The 12,855-nt window shown below is 36.1% G+C and overlaps 1 protein-coding gene across 1 annotated transcript in view; it reads right to left on the bottom strand.

Moving 5' to 3' along the window:
* Positions 1-12,855, bottom strand: part of TEX11 (testis expressed 11) — a 219,150-nt gene that overhangs the window by 113,988 nt on the left and 92,307 nt on the right. The window lies entirely within an intron of this gene.

Genomic DNA, 12,855 nt, shown 5'->3' with positions numbered 1-12,855 from the left:
TTTGTCATTAATAAATAATTATAGTAACACTTCCTTCAATATTTTTATTACTTTATTTATATGACAGAGATAGGGAAAGAAGGGAGGGAGGAAGAGGGAGGGAGGGAAGGAGAGAGGGAGAGAGGGAGGGAAGAGAAAGGGGAGGAGGGAGAATGCACCTATGTCAGGGAACTCATGTGGAGGTCAGAGAACAGATTATTGGAGTGGGTATTTTCAGTTTACCATATAGGTCCCAGAAGTGGAGTTCAGGTCTTCAGGCTTGAGGGCAGGCACAATTACATGTTGAGACATATTGCTAGATTAACATTTTCTTTATTGTTTTGTTTGTTTCAAGACAAGGTCTCACTCTGTAGCCAAAGCTAGCTTTCAACTCAGGAATCTTCCTGTCTTGGCTTCCCAAGATCATGAGTCATCATGCCTGTTTTTTGTTTTTGTTTTTGTTTTGGAGAGGGTTGTTTTTTAGAGACAGGGTTCCTCTGTATAACCATGGCTTTCCTGGACCTGCTTTGTACACTAGGCTGGCCTTGAACTCACAGAACTCCACCTGCCTCTGCCTCCCTGAGTGATGAGATTAAAGGCGTGTGCCACCATGCCTGGCCTTTAATATTATTAAAAAGTCAATACTCTCAATATAGATTAATTAATGCAATAACTATTGAAATACTAAGAGCTTTTTATTGAGATAGAGTGTATTCATGTCACATTTCAAAGGCTCTGAAATAATCATAACAATCTTGAAAACAAAAAACAGAGTTGGAAGACTCATGATTTCTAATATCAGAGCATATTACAAAGATAAACCTTGGCATGTATGGTCAAATAATTTCTGATGAAAGTGCTATGACCATTTAATGGTAAAAATAAGTCTTTCAAAGAATAATGATGGAAACAAGTAGACTTTTACACTCCCCAAAACTGAGACTTTTACTTTGCAAAAATTAACCCCAAATGGATCTGAGACATAAGTGTTCCAGCTAAAATTTCTCTGGTTGTACAAGCAATTATAAGAAGCTTATATGATAAATAAATTCAGTAAAATTTCAGGATATAAAAGTAACACACAAAACTCAATAGCATTTTTATATCATAATTAAATATCCTGTAAGCAAAACAAAGGCCTTTCTCCTGAAGGCATGAAAAAATAAATAAAATAGTTAAGAATAAATATAACTGAGATGAAATGCTGATGCAAATGGAAGGATATATATTATCATAGATTAAAAGAATTAATTGCTAAAGATATTTATGCTTACCCCTTAAATCTATAGAGTAAGGGCAATCTCTACCAAAATTCTAATATCATTTTTCATAGAAATAGAAACAGCAATCCTAAAATCTTATAAACTACAAATAAACCTAAATGACAAACAAATTTATAAAAATAAAAAGCAAGGGCTAAAAAGATGGCTCAGAAGTTACGAGATATTTCTACTGTTCCAGAAGATCGAAACTTGGTTCTCAGCACCCATGCCATGGGGCTCCCAACTGCCTGTAACTCTGGCCCCAGGGAACTGGATGACTTTTGGCATTTGCAGGAGTCTGCATACATGTAGCACACATTCCCACAGACACACAGACACATAAAATAAAAATAAATCTTAAAAACAGAAAGATATAGAACACTTCCTGATTTTAAATTCTACTACAAAGCTATAGTATTCCCAACAGTATGATACTATCATCAAAACAGAAACATAGAACACTAAACAATATTGAAAGCTAAGAAACCACTCATTCTTTTCTATAAGAGTATCAATAAAACAGCAGAAAATGTTGTCTCTTCAATAAATGACGCTGGGAAAATAGATGTTCACATTCAAAACCATGAAACTGCACCTTTATCTTACACCATTCACACAAATTAATCCAACAGTAATAAATACTTAAGTATAATGCTTGAAACATAAAACACCTAAAAGAAATAAAATAGAGAACAAGCTCTTTGGTAGTGGTCTTGGTAATGAAATAAATTCAACAGACAAAAGCAAAATCAAAATAACCAAGTAAGACAATATAAATCTAAAATGTTTTTTATAGAGCAAAGGAAACAAACCTTTAGCAAAAATGAAAAGGAACTCTACATAGTCAGAGGAAATATTTCATATCACATATCCAATGTGAGGCTAGTGTGTCTAAAGTTTATATAGTGTGTAAAACTAACCTGTGAGAGTGGCAGAGACAGGAAAATCTCAAAAGTTCTGCTGGCCACTTAGTTTAGCTGAAACATCCAGCCCCAGATTCAGCAAGTGACAGTGTCTCAAGACAAAACATTGTCAAAGCTAGCCACAAGAGGATGTGAAGGAGAGATGCGGTAAGCCTGGGTAGCCTCTAATGTTCCAGGCATTTTAGCTTCAAATAAGGATAAAATTTCCAACAATTTCTGAAATGGCCTTCAACATATTGCTAATGTTTTTAATTCTGACTCAGTATATAAGATTATAAAATGAAAAGAAAAAAAAAGGTCAACTCTGAAAAATACTGAGGATACAATATATCATGCTGATTCAAAGATTCAGGCAAGAATTACTTATGTAAAAATAAGCAATTACATCCATCTCACTATTATTTATGGCAAGAAAAATAACAGAGTAAATCTGAGAAAAAATCCACCACAGAGCCAGAGCCTGGGAAAACATATTGTCTGTGCTTAGAAACCTTGAAAGATTTCTGTAATTAAAAGTAAATGCAATTTGACTGATAACAAACATCAGGCATGAGAATACTGAAACTAAAAAGAATAAATAGTTGGATAGTTATCTCACTCAACCAAAAATAAATAGCTTAGGAAAATCTATTAAATAAGAAATGAATGGTACATAGGAAAAATGATTATGATTACAGAAGAATTGTAAACATTAATCCAATTTTCCATTGTGTGACAAGCAATAGAGACCACTTATATTTGAATCCAGACTTTTCTGTTAAAGAAATTTTAAGCAATATCGGGGACCAATTTCAACTTATATAAGAAGCAAAGGATGCAAACTTGGGGGAAAGAATAACAAAGAAGAAAACCAATCAGCATAGTAGTGAAAATTCCTCTAATTTCTACATCAAAGAAGGGATGGAAGTAGTGTGTCTAGCCCACTGTAATAGCTAGTTTCTAAATATATCCTCCCAATGAATTGTGCTTTGATCTGAGAATGCTTGGAATCTGAAGCCAGAATTAATACAGATTTGGGGAAAGTCATAATCTGAACCTGGAAACCCAGAGTGGCCCTAAAACTGAAAATCAAGCAAAATTCTCCTGGTCTCCAACTTATCAGATTGGAGTAATAGCAACCAGATAACATTACACCCACTCAAGAAAAAAAGAACCAGATAGTCACAGCAAGACACACTACAATCGTCCTAACTGCAGACATCTCAAACAGTTCATGTTATAAGAAAGTCTAAACTAGACACATGATGACAGAGGGAGATACAGGACTAACCTTCAGATGTTTCAAACACTTCATGCAACAAATATGTAAGCGAAGAAAGCATAATTAATATTCAGTCTAGCCATGTTTTAGATTCTAGAAGTTTGGATATTTGTAGCACTAGCTGCTATCTGATTGCAACCATGAAACGCCCCCTCAAGCAACAGCCACCCATGTTGAGCCCAGTCAAGCCACAGAACTACAAGATAGTAACTTAATGCAACAAACTAGTATCTAGATCCCATTGCAAAAGAGCCCCATAAATAGGAACAATCGAGACAATATGCCTCTTCTAGAAACCAGCACCTATATTGTAATCATCCATGAGAAGAAACAAATCATCTGAAGCACAAACAAGAACTTTAAAATGGCAATTATGAATGTTTCTGAAGGCCAATATTCAACGTGTGTGTGTGTGTGTGTGTGTGTGTGTGTGTGTGTGTGTGTGTTTCATTCCTTCAGTTCTGTTCCTTTAGAGAATCCTGAATATACACTGTTCAATAACCTTAAAGAGAGTATAAACTAGTACTTCAGTAATGATGGTTAAAAACAAAAGCAAGCCCTTGAATGGAATATTGAAAATGATTCAAGATAGAATTGAACAAAGAAATATAATTGCTACTTTTCCAACTTGGGCCCAGCACAACGGCTTCCACAAAGAAAGGCTGTTCTGCTGTCAATGAGGTGGTGTCCCAAGAATACACCAACATTCACAAGCGCATCCATGGAGTGTGCCCCCCTCCTTGAACATTCAAATAAATCAAGAAATTTGTCATAAAGGAGATGGGGACTCCAGATGTATGCTTGATATCAGGCTCAATAAAGCGTCTGATCCAAAGGTATAAGGAATGTTCCATATAGCATCCATGTACATTTGTCCAGAAAATGTAATGAAGATGAGGACTCACCAAACAAGAGCTATACATAGGTAACTTACATGCTTGTTAACAAATATTTTAAAAACCTACAGACAGACAATGTAGATGAAAACCAACCTGCTAAGTGTCAAATAAAGCTGCAGACCTGATTTTCAAAATATAATTGCTAAAGAAAAGCCAAACTAAAAACTCAAAATGAAAAGCTCAGGAAGTCAAACAAAAAGATCAAAGGTAAGCCTCACAAACAGATTGAATGAAGTAAAAGAGGACAATTTCAGGTCTTGAAAACAAGGTAGAAGAAGTAGCTCAGCCAAAAAATTTATATCTAAAATAATGCAGACACAAAACATCCAGGAAATCTGGGGCACTGTGAAAAGACCAAATCTATGAATAACAGGTATAGAAGAAAGGGAGAAAGTTCAGATGAAAGGCACAGAAAAACATTTTTTAAATCATAGAAGAAAATTACCAAATCTAAGGAAAGAGATGTATAGCAAGGTTCAAGAAGCATACAGAACACAAAATAGATGAAAATAAATTCCTCAGGACAAATTAGAAATACTAAATATACAGAACAAAGAAAGAATAGTAAAGTTGCAAGGGAATAACCATAAACTGCATCCTATTCCCTGTGCTCCCTTTTCTGGCCCACAAATCCATCTGCTTTTTCAGATGCCACTCCAGCACCAGGGACACTGGGTATGACACCGCTTCATGCATATGCCCTGCCAGCTCCCCTTAAAGTACACCCAACAGCTGTAAAATGTACTCCATCCTCTTGACTCCATTTTCTGGCCCACAATTGCACCTGATTTCCTGGAGAGCACACCAATACCAGCAACACCAAGCCATGCAGGCACCAGCAACCCCAGGCCACAATGGTACTAGGGATCCCAGGGGCAGCACTGGTACCCAAAACCCCAGAGGTCATGCAGGCCACAAAATCCTCAGTGGAGATGCCCAACTGGACATGGAGACTCTCTGGTCACCAGAACCCCAGGCCACTAAGGCCAAAAGACTAAGAAACAAAAACCAATGGAAAAAATCCAAAAACATCCATGTAACAGATAAACTCAGAAATTAGACCTAAACCTATAAAAACCCCAAATCCCAGACAACTAGAGGCCAGGGTAAGAATAAGAACATAGTCAACAAGAGCCAGGGCAACATAGCCCCACCAGAGCCAACTACAGCAAGCCCTGGACATTCCAACTAAGTGGAAGCACAAGAAAATAACATTAAATCCAATCTTATGAAGATGAAAGAGGCCTTTAAAGAGGAAGTGAATAAATCTCTTTTAAAACCACAGGAAAATACAGTCAAACAGGTAAAGGAAACAAAACTGACAATGGAAATTGAAGCAATAAAGAAAACACAGAGAAGGAATCCTGGAGATGGAAAACCTAGGTAAGAGAAGGAACTACAGATGCATCAGCAACAGAATACAAGAGATGTTAGAAAGAATCTCAGGTGTAGAAGATATGACAGAAGAAATTGATACATCAAACAAAATGTTAAATCTAAAAAGTTCCTAACACAAAACATCCAAGAACTATGGGACACTCTGAAAAGACCAACCCTAAAAAATAATCGGAATAGAAAAAGGTGAACACTTAAGCTCCACAGCCCAGAAAATATTTCCAATAATCATGGACAAAAAATTTCCTAACCTAAACAAAGAAATGCCGATAAGCATATAAGAAGCTTACAGTACACCAAATAGATGCAACCAGAAAAGAAAATCCTCCAGCCACATAATAATCAAAACACTACATTTCCAGAACTGTTGGAAGTTAGTCTGATGTATTTTGGTTTTTTTGTTTTGTTTTGTTTGGTTTGGTTTTTCGAGACAGGGTTTCTCTGTGTAGCCTTGACTGTCCTGGGCTCACTTTGTAGTCCAGGCTGGCCTCGAACTCACAACGATCCGCCTGCCTCTGCCTCCCGAGTGCTGGGATTAAAGGCGTGTGCCACCACCGCCAGGCTGTCTGATGTATTTTGATGCTAATTACTGCTTGCTGTCTCTGTGCCCCAAATTTTACCCTGCCTATGAGCCTAAAAGGCCATCACACGTGGGCAGGGCAAATGGGATAGGTGTGGCTAAGGTTCGAGGGCTTTGGGAGACAAAGAGAATCTTGGGAAAAAGAAGACCTGAGGAGAGAGAGGAAGAAGGCGGCCAGCACTATGGGTTAGGTAGAGAAGCACATGGCCTGCGTGGATGGAGATTTGGCCCAGATGATGATAATTAGCAAGTGCTTGGGATTATGGATGGAGATACCTTGATGTAAATTATTAGAAGCAGATGGCATGGGATTGGCAGGGTATAGGATACCTGCCCTAATCTGGGAGGTAGTTTAGAGGATTAATATATGCCCTGCCCCAGGTTAACTAAGGCTGTTTTTAAATATAACAGGTGTCTGTGTCTTGATTGATTGATAGCGAGTTAGAAAATACTGCCCTAATAATTATAGGGCCAATAATAAACATTATTAGGCCATACTGATAAATTAACCACAACACAGAAAAAAGAAAGAATATTAAAAGCTGCAAGGGAAAATAGCCAAGTGACATATAAAGCATACCAACTAGAATTACACCCAACTTCTCAATGGAGAGTATAAAAAGCCAGAAGACCTGGCCAGATGTCTTATAAACATTTAAGAGACCACAGATATCAGCCCAGACTACTATACCCAGCAAAAATTTCAGTCACCACAGAGAAAGAAAACAAGATCTTGGATGACAAAACCAAATTTAAACACAAATCCAGCCCTACAGAAGATACAAGAAGGATAATTCCAACCAAGGAAAGGTTAACTACACCCAAAACAACACAGGGTATAAATAATTTCACACAAGCAAAATCAAAAGAAGGAAATGTGAACTACCAACAACAACATAAAAATAATAGGAAATAGCAATCATTGGTCATTAATATCTATCTCTCAACATCAATGGACTCCATTCCCCAATAAAAAGACACAGGCTATCAGAATGGATGCATAAACAGGATCCATCATTCTTCTGCATGCGCGCACACACACACACACACACACACACACACACACACACACACACCTCAACACCAAAGATAGATATTGCCTCAGAGTAAAGGTCTGGAAAAAATTTTTCTAAGAAAACAGGCCCATGAAGCAAGATGGAGCGGCCATTCTAATATCTAATAAAATGTATTTTCAACCAAAATTAATCAAAAGAGAAGGGTAGGGCACTTCATACTTATCAAAGGAAAATCCACCAAGATGACCTCAACCATAAAATTATTTTTGTTGCTACTATATAAGTATAATTTTCTACTGCTATAAATTATAATGCAAATATTGGCTATGCCTTACAAATATGATGAAACAAGCAGAATTCTGTTTTATACATGTGTAATAAAATAAAAGTATATAAAAAAGAATATCAGGATTTAAAGATAAAGTAAAGGATCTAGACAAAATAAGAAAAGAACATGAAAAAATTGAGGTATAGGAAAGGAATGTGCAGAAAATGTGATACACATTTTTTTAAAAAACCCTAATGTTTGAATTATAGATATAAACAAAAGAGAAGGAATCACAGGTCAGGTCAGTAGCACAGACCAGATCTGTAACAAGAGCAAAGAAGAGAACTTTCCCTAGGTAAGGAAAGACATACCAATACAGATAGAAGAAACACACAGAACCACAACTAGACAAGACCAAAAAAGAAACATGGCATGATCAACATGCTAAATATACAGAACAAAGAAAAAATAATGAAAATTGCAAGAGAAAAAAACAAGTCACATCAGAATAATAGCTAATATCTCTATGAAAATTCTGAAAGCCAGAAGGGCCTGGATCAGTCTACAACAAGTTGTAAAAGAACCTAACTGCCATCCTAGACTACTGTATCCAACAAAACTATCTGTCATAAGTGAGGGAAAAATATTTCCATAGAATTATCCAAGGATCTTTTAAAAATTCCTATCTAACAAAAAAGGCTAAACAGAATACTGAAAGCAATACTTAGAATTTGAGAGAGAGATAAGCATAGCTGAGAGATTTTAGAAAGAAAATAAGCAAAGGTACAATTTAATAAAATACAAAACACAATCAAGAACACAAACCATCAAAAAACATCAAAATGACTTTAATCTACACATGCCTCTTATTAACAACTCCAAATATTAAAAGCATCAACTTTCCAATCAAAATCCACAGGCTGGATGAGTATATTAAAGAATAAAATTCATCTATCAGTTGTTTACAAGAAACTTATCTGTAAAGATAGATACCACCTTAAAAAGGAAGGGATGAGAAAAAAATCCAAGTAAATGGGAACAAGAAGCAAGCAGGCATTGCCATGTTACTATCTGACAGAGCAGATATCCAACTAAAACTAATTAGGAGGGAGAAAAAAGGTCACTTCATTATAATCAAGGGATCAATTAATCAAGAAAGTAGCACAATATTAAACATATGCATCAAGTTCTGGCATACCCTATTTCATAAAAAAGCATACTACTGGAATTAAAGACACAGAATAAAAGAAACCAAATAACTGTAAAATATTTCAACATTCATTTTCTCAAATAGATAAGTCACCTGGATGGACATAATGGACAGAAACCTTAGAACTAAATGATATATTAAGTCAAATAAACCTAACACATATCTACAGAAAATATCACCCAAAGAGCAAAGAATGTGTATTCTACTCAGAAATATATGGAAGCTTCTCTAAAAACAGACCACATGCTGGGCCACGAAACAAACCTCAAAAAAGACAGGAAAACTGAAATAATTCCATGCACACTATCCTATAATTATGTAATAAAATTTAAAATCAACAGCAACTAAACCTCCAGTAAGAAAATCAGCAGCAAGTAAAATTCCAGTAACTACATAAACTTATGGATATTAAGCAACTCAGTACTGCATGGTGAATGGGTCAAAGGAAAATCAAGAGAGAAATGAAAATATCACTGGAACTAAATAAAAATGAAAATACAATACAACAAAACATCTTGGGCATATTAGAGGCAGATTTCTAAGCCCTAAGTAACTACATTTTTAAAAATCAGAAAGATCTGGGCACAGTTGGCACACACTTTCATCCCAGCACTCAGGAAGGCAGGCACATCTCTGTGAGTTCGAGGCCAGTCTTATCTACAATGTGAGCCCAGGACAGCCAGGGCCACACAGAGAAACCCTGTCTTGAAAAACAAAACAAAAAATCAGAAAGAGCATAAATAAATGACTTAATGATGCAACTAAAATTTTTGGGAAAATAAGAATAACAAACCACAAAGTCAAACAGATGGTTAAAAAAATAATAAAAATCAAAGCAGAAATTAAATAGAAATAAAAGAAAACAATACCAAAAAATTAATGAAACTAGGAGCTAGTTCTTTAATAAAGAGGATCATCAGGCACTTGGCCCAACCAGGCAAATAAAAAAGAAAGATAGGACACAAATGAACATAATCAGACAAGAACAGGGACAGATTACAACATAAAACAAAGAAATACAAAATACAAAATTAAAAAAAGGGAATACTTTCAAAAAAACTGTACTCCATTAATTTGAAAAATCTAAAAGAAATGGATGAATCAAGAAATTCATCCAAACTCCCAAAGTTAAACTAAGAAGGAATCAACAACTTAAACAGACTCATAACAAAGAAGGAGGTTGAAACAGTAATTAAAAGCATTCTGACTAAAAACTGTCCAGGTCCAGATGGGCTCGCAGCCGAATTCTACCAGACTTGCAAAGAATGACAGCCAATCCTTTACTGCTCAGGTAACCAGAAACTGAATGATGACTCCCAAACTTCCAAAGAACTATCACCATCCTTCACTCTTCAAGAAAACATAAGAATCACTCCCAAACTAGTTCTATGAACCTGGAATTACTTCAGTGCAGAACCCGGTAAAGGTACAACAACAACAAAAATGTACAGATTTATTTCTGATCAACATAGTTACAAATATCCTCAATAAAATACTAGCACACTAAATGCAAACACGTATCAAGAAGATCATCAACCACGATCAAGTTGTGTTTATCCTAGAAAAACATGGTTGATATAATAATACACAAGTCAGTAAATATGATAAATCATAAAAATGGACTTAGATAAAAATCACAGAATCATCTCAAAAGATGAAAATGCCTTTGAAAAGTCTAACATGTTTTCATGATAAAAGTCCTACAGTAGAGCTGGAAGAAACATACTTCAACATAAAAAAGGCTATATATGACAAAGCCATAGCAAATATGTTAGCTGATATCTTAAATGGAGAAAAGTTATAAGCAATCCCATTAAAATCAGGAACAAGATAGGGCTGTTGACTATCCATACTCCTTTTTAAGATTCTACTAAAAGCACTAGCTAGAGTAATAAAAGAAGTAAATTAATTAAAGGGATACAAATAGGAAAAGAAGTAAGACAATCCCTAGTTAAAGATTATATATTTTATATATAAGAGATCCTAAAACTTCTACTAGAAACAACAATTTCAGCAACATGGCAAGGTACAAAATCAAATTACAAAAATAAGAAGCCTTCCAATATTCCAACAAGAAACTGAGAAAGAGATGGTAGACACATTTCCATTTATAATAGCATCAAAATCTTGGAATAAAACTAACCAAGGAGGTGAAAGACCTCTACAATGAAAACTTCAAACTTCAAATCAAGAAAGACATTAGAAAATGGAAAAATACTCCATGTTCATGACTTGGTCAAATTAAGGTTTTGAAAATGACTATCTTACTAAAAGCAATTTACAGACTCAATGCTATCCAAAGCAACTGAATAAAAATAACAACACTGAAGCGACTGTTAGTCCAGATTTTAAGATTTATTATAGAGCTATAGTAATGAAGCCAATATGTTACTGGCACAAAACATATAGGGATTCCTGAATGTGCAAAGAAGTGGGTCTCTGCATCTATATCTGTTTCTTGTGCCTTTTCACGGATTCTTTTCCTTCTACTCATTTTCTCCTATACCAATGTGTTAGTTTTTGGTTTATCTTATTATATTTTATTTTATTATCCTTTAGAATCTTATTAGTTTTCTAATGAGAGACATAAAGGAGGTGAATCTGGATGGGAGGGGAGGCGGTAAAGAACTGGGAAAAGTAGAGAGCGGGGAAACCATAATCAAGATATACTATGTGAGAGAAAAAAGTTGTTTTCAATAAGACAAAAATGTGTTATTCTCTCATTTGTAGTTCGTAGTCCTCAATATTCTGATTTGAGTATATCTCATGGAGTAATCACAGAAACTGGGAAAGCATAAAAGGATCTGAAGCTAGGCAGTGGTGGCGCATGCCTTTAATCCCAGCACTCGAGGAGGCAGAGGCAGGTAGATCGATGTGAGTTCGAGGCCAGCCTGGTTTACAGAGAGAGTTCCAGGACAGCCAGGTCTACACAGAGAAACCCTGTCTCAAAAAGAAAAACAAAAAAAGTGGCGGTGGCAGCAGGCAGAATAGGGGATATGAAGGGACTGGCGAGGAAGGGCTGGGGAACAGCAGAGTATTCATAGTATGATGTAGAAAACTAAAACAATGGGGTGAGGGCAGCAACGAGAGAGTAATGAGGGCTGTACAGTAAAAAGAGAGATGAGGGATCAATAGCACCAATGTTGCTTAATAAGGGCTCAAGGAGTCGCATTTTATATATAAAAATTATATATAATATATGTGTATATATCAAAAATTATAGTGTGTGTGTGTGTGTGTGTGTGTGTGTGTGTGCGCGCGCGTGTGTGTGTATGTATGTCTTAAAGGAAGTTATGCTACCTAGGAAGACAATGCTCCCTAGGAGAACCATAAACTAACATAAACTAAAGTAGCAGGCATAAGAAACCTCCCTTCAAATTGATGGTTAGGGTAGTCCAAGTGACTCCCAAAACAATACAGATTATTGATGTAGCCTCTGTTTGCCTCTCAGAGGTTGAAGATAAGCCCCTATGGCTAAAGACAATAAAAAGTTTGGACGCAGGACTTAGTGTGTGATTCCAGCTGGATCTGACCTAATAGCCTCCTCTGTGGTCTAGCTTCGAAGGTAGTAGAAAATACTAAGCAAGTTCTCAAGAAATAAAAGCAATTAGCAGTCCTACCCACCTCAAACACACATTACCTCAAAAGTGAGTCCAGGACAGCCAAGGCTACACAGAGAAACCCTGTCTGGAAAAAAAACAAAAAGGGGGGAGGGATCTGAAGGGATTGGCAGGGAGGGACTTGAAAGGAGAACAGCAAGGTACAGTAGGAAACGACAACAATGGAGCAAGGGCACATATGAACTCATATGGACTCAAACACATACCCAGCATGGCCAAGTATCTGTACAGGGGCAATAAGTGACAGTCTGGGTAACTAACAGCTATCTAATTGGACTTAGGGCCTACTCACTATGAATAAAATCATACCTGGTACTAAAAAGCAAGCCAACTTCTCAGGGCTAGTGAGGCTGTGAACCTTAGAAATGATTCTACTACCACCATTAACTCTTTACTATATTATTTTTTGTTTGTTTACTTGTTTTGAGAGAACTTCAGTTGA

Source organism: Acomys minous (genome assembly GCF_964271855.1).
Source record: "Acomys minous genome assembly, chromosome: 7".
NCBI classification, from domain to species: Eukaryota; Metazoa; Chordata; class Mammalia; order Rodentia; family Muridae; genus Acomys; species Acomys minous.
This window is presented reverse-complemented; position numbering and strand designations above follow the sequence as displayed.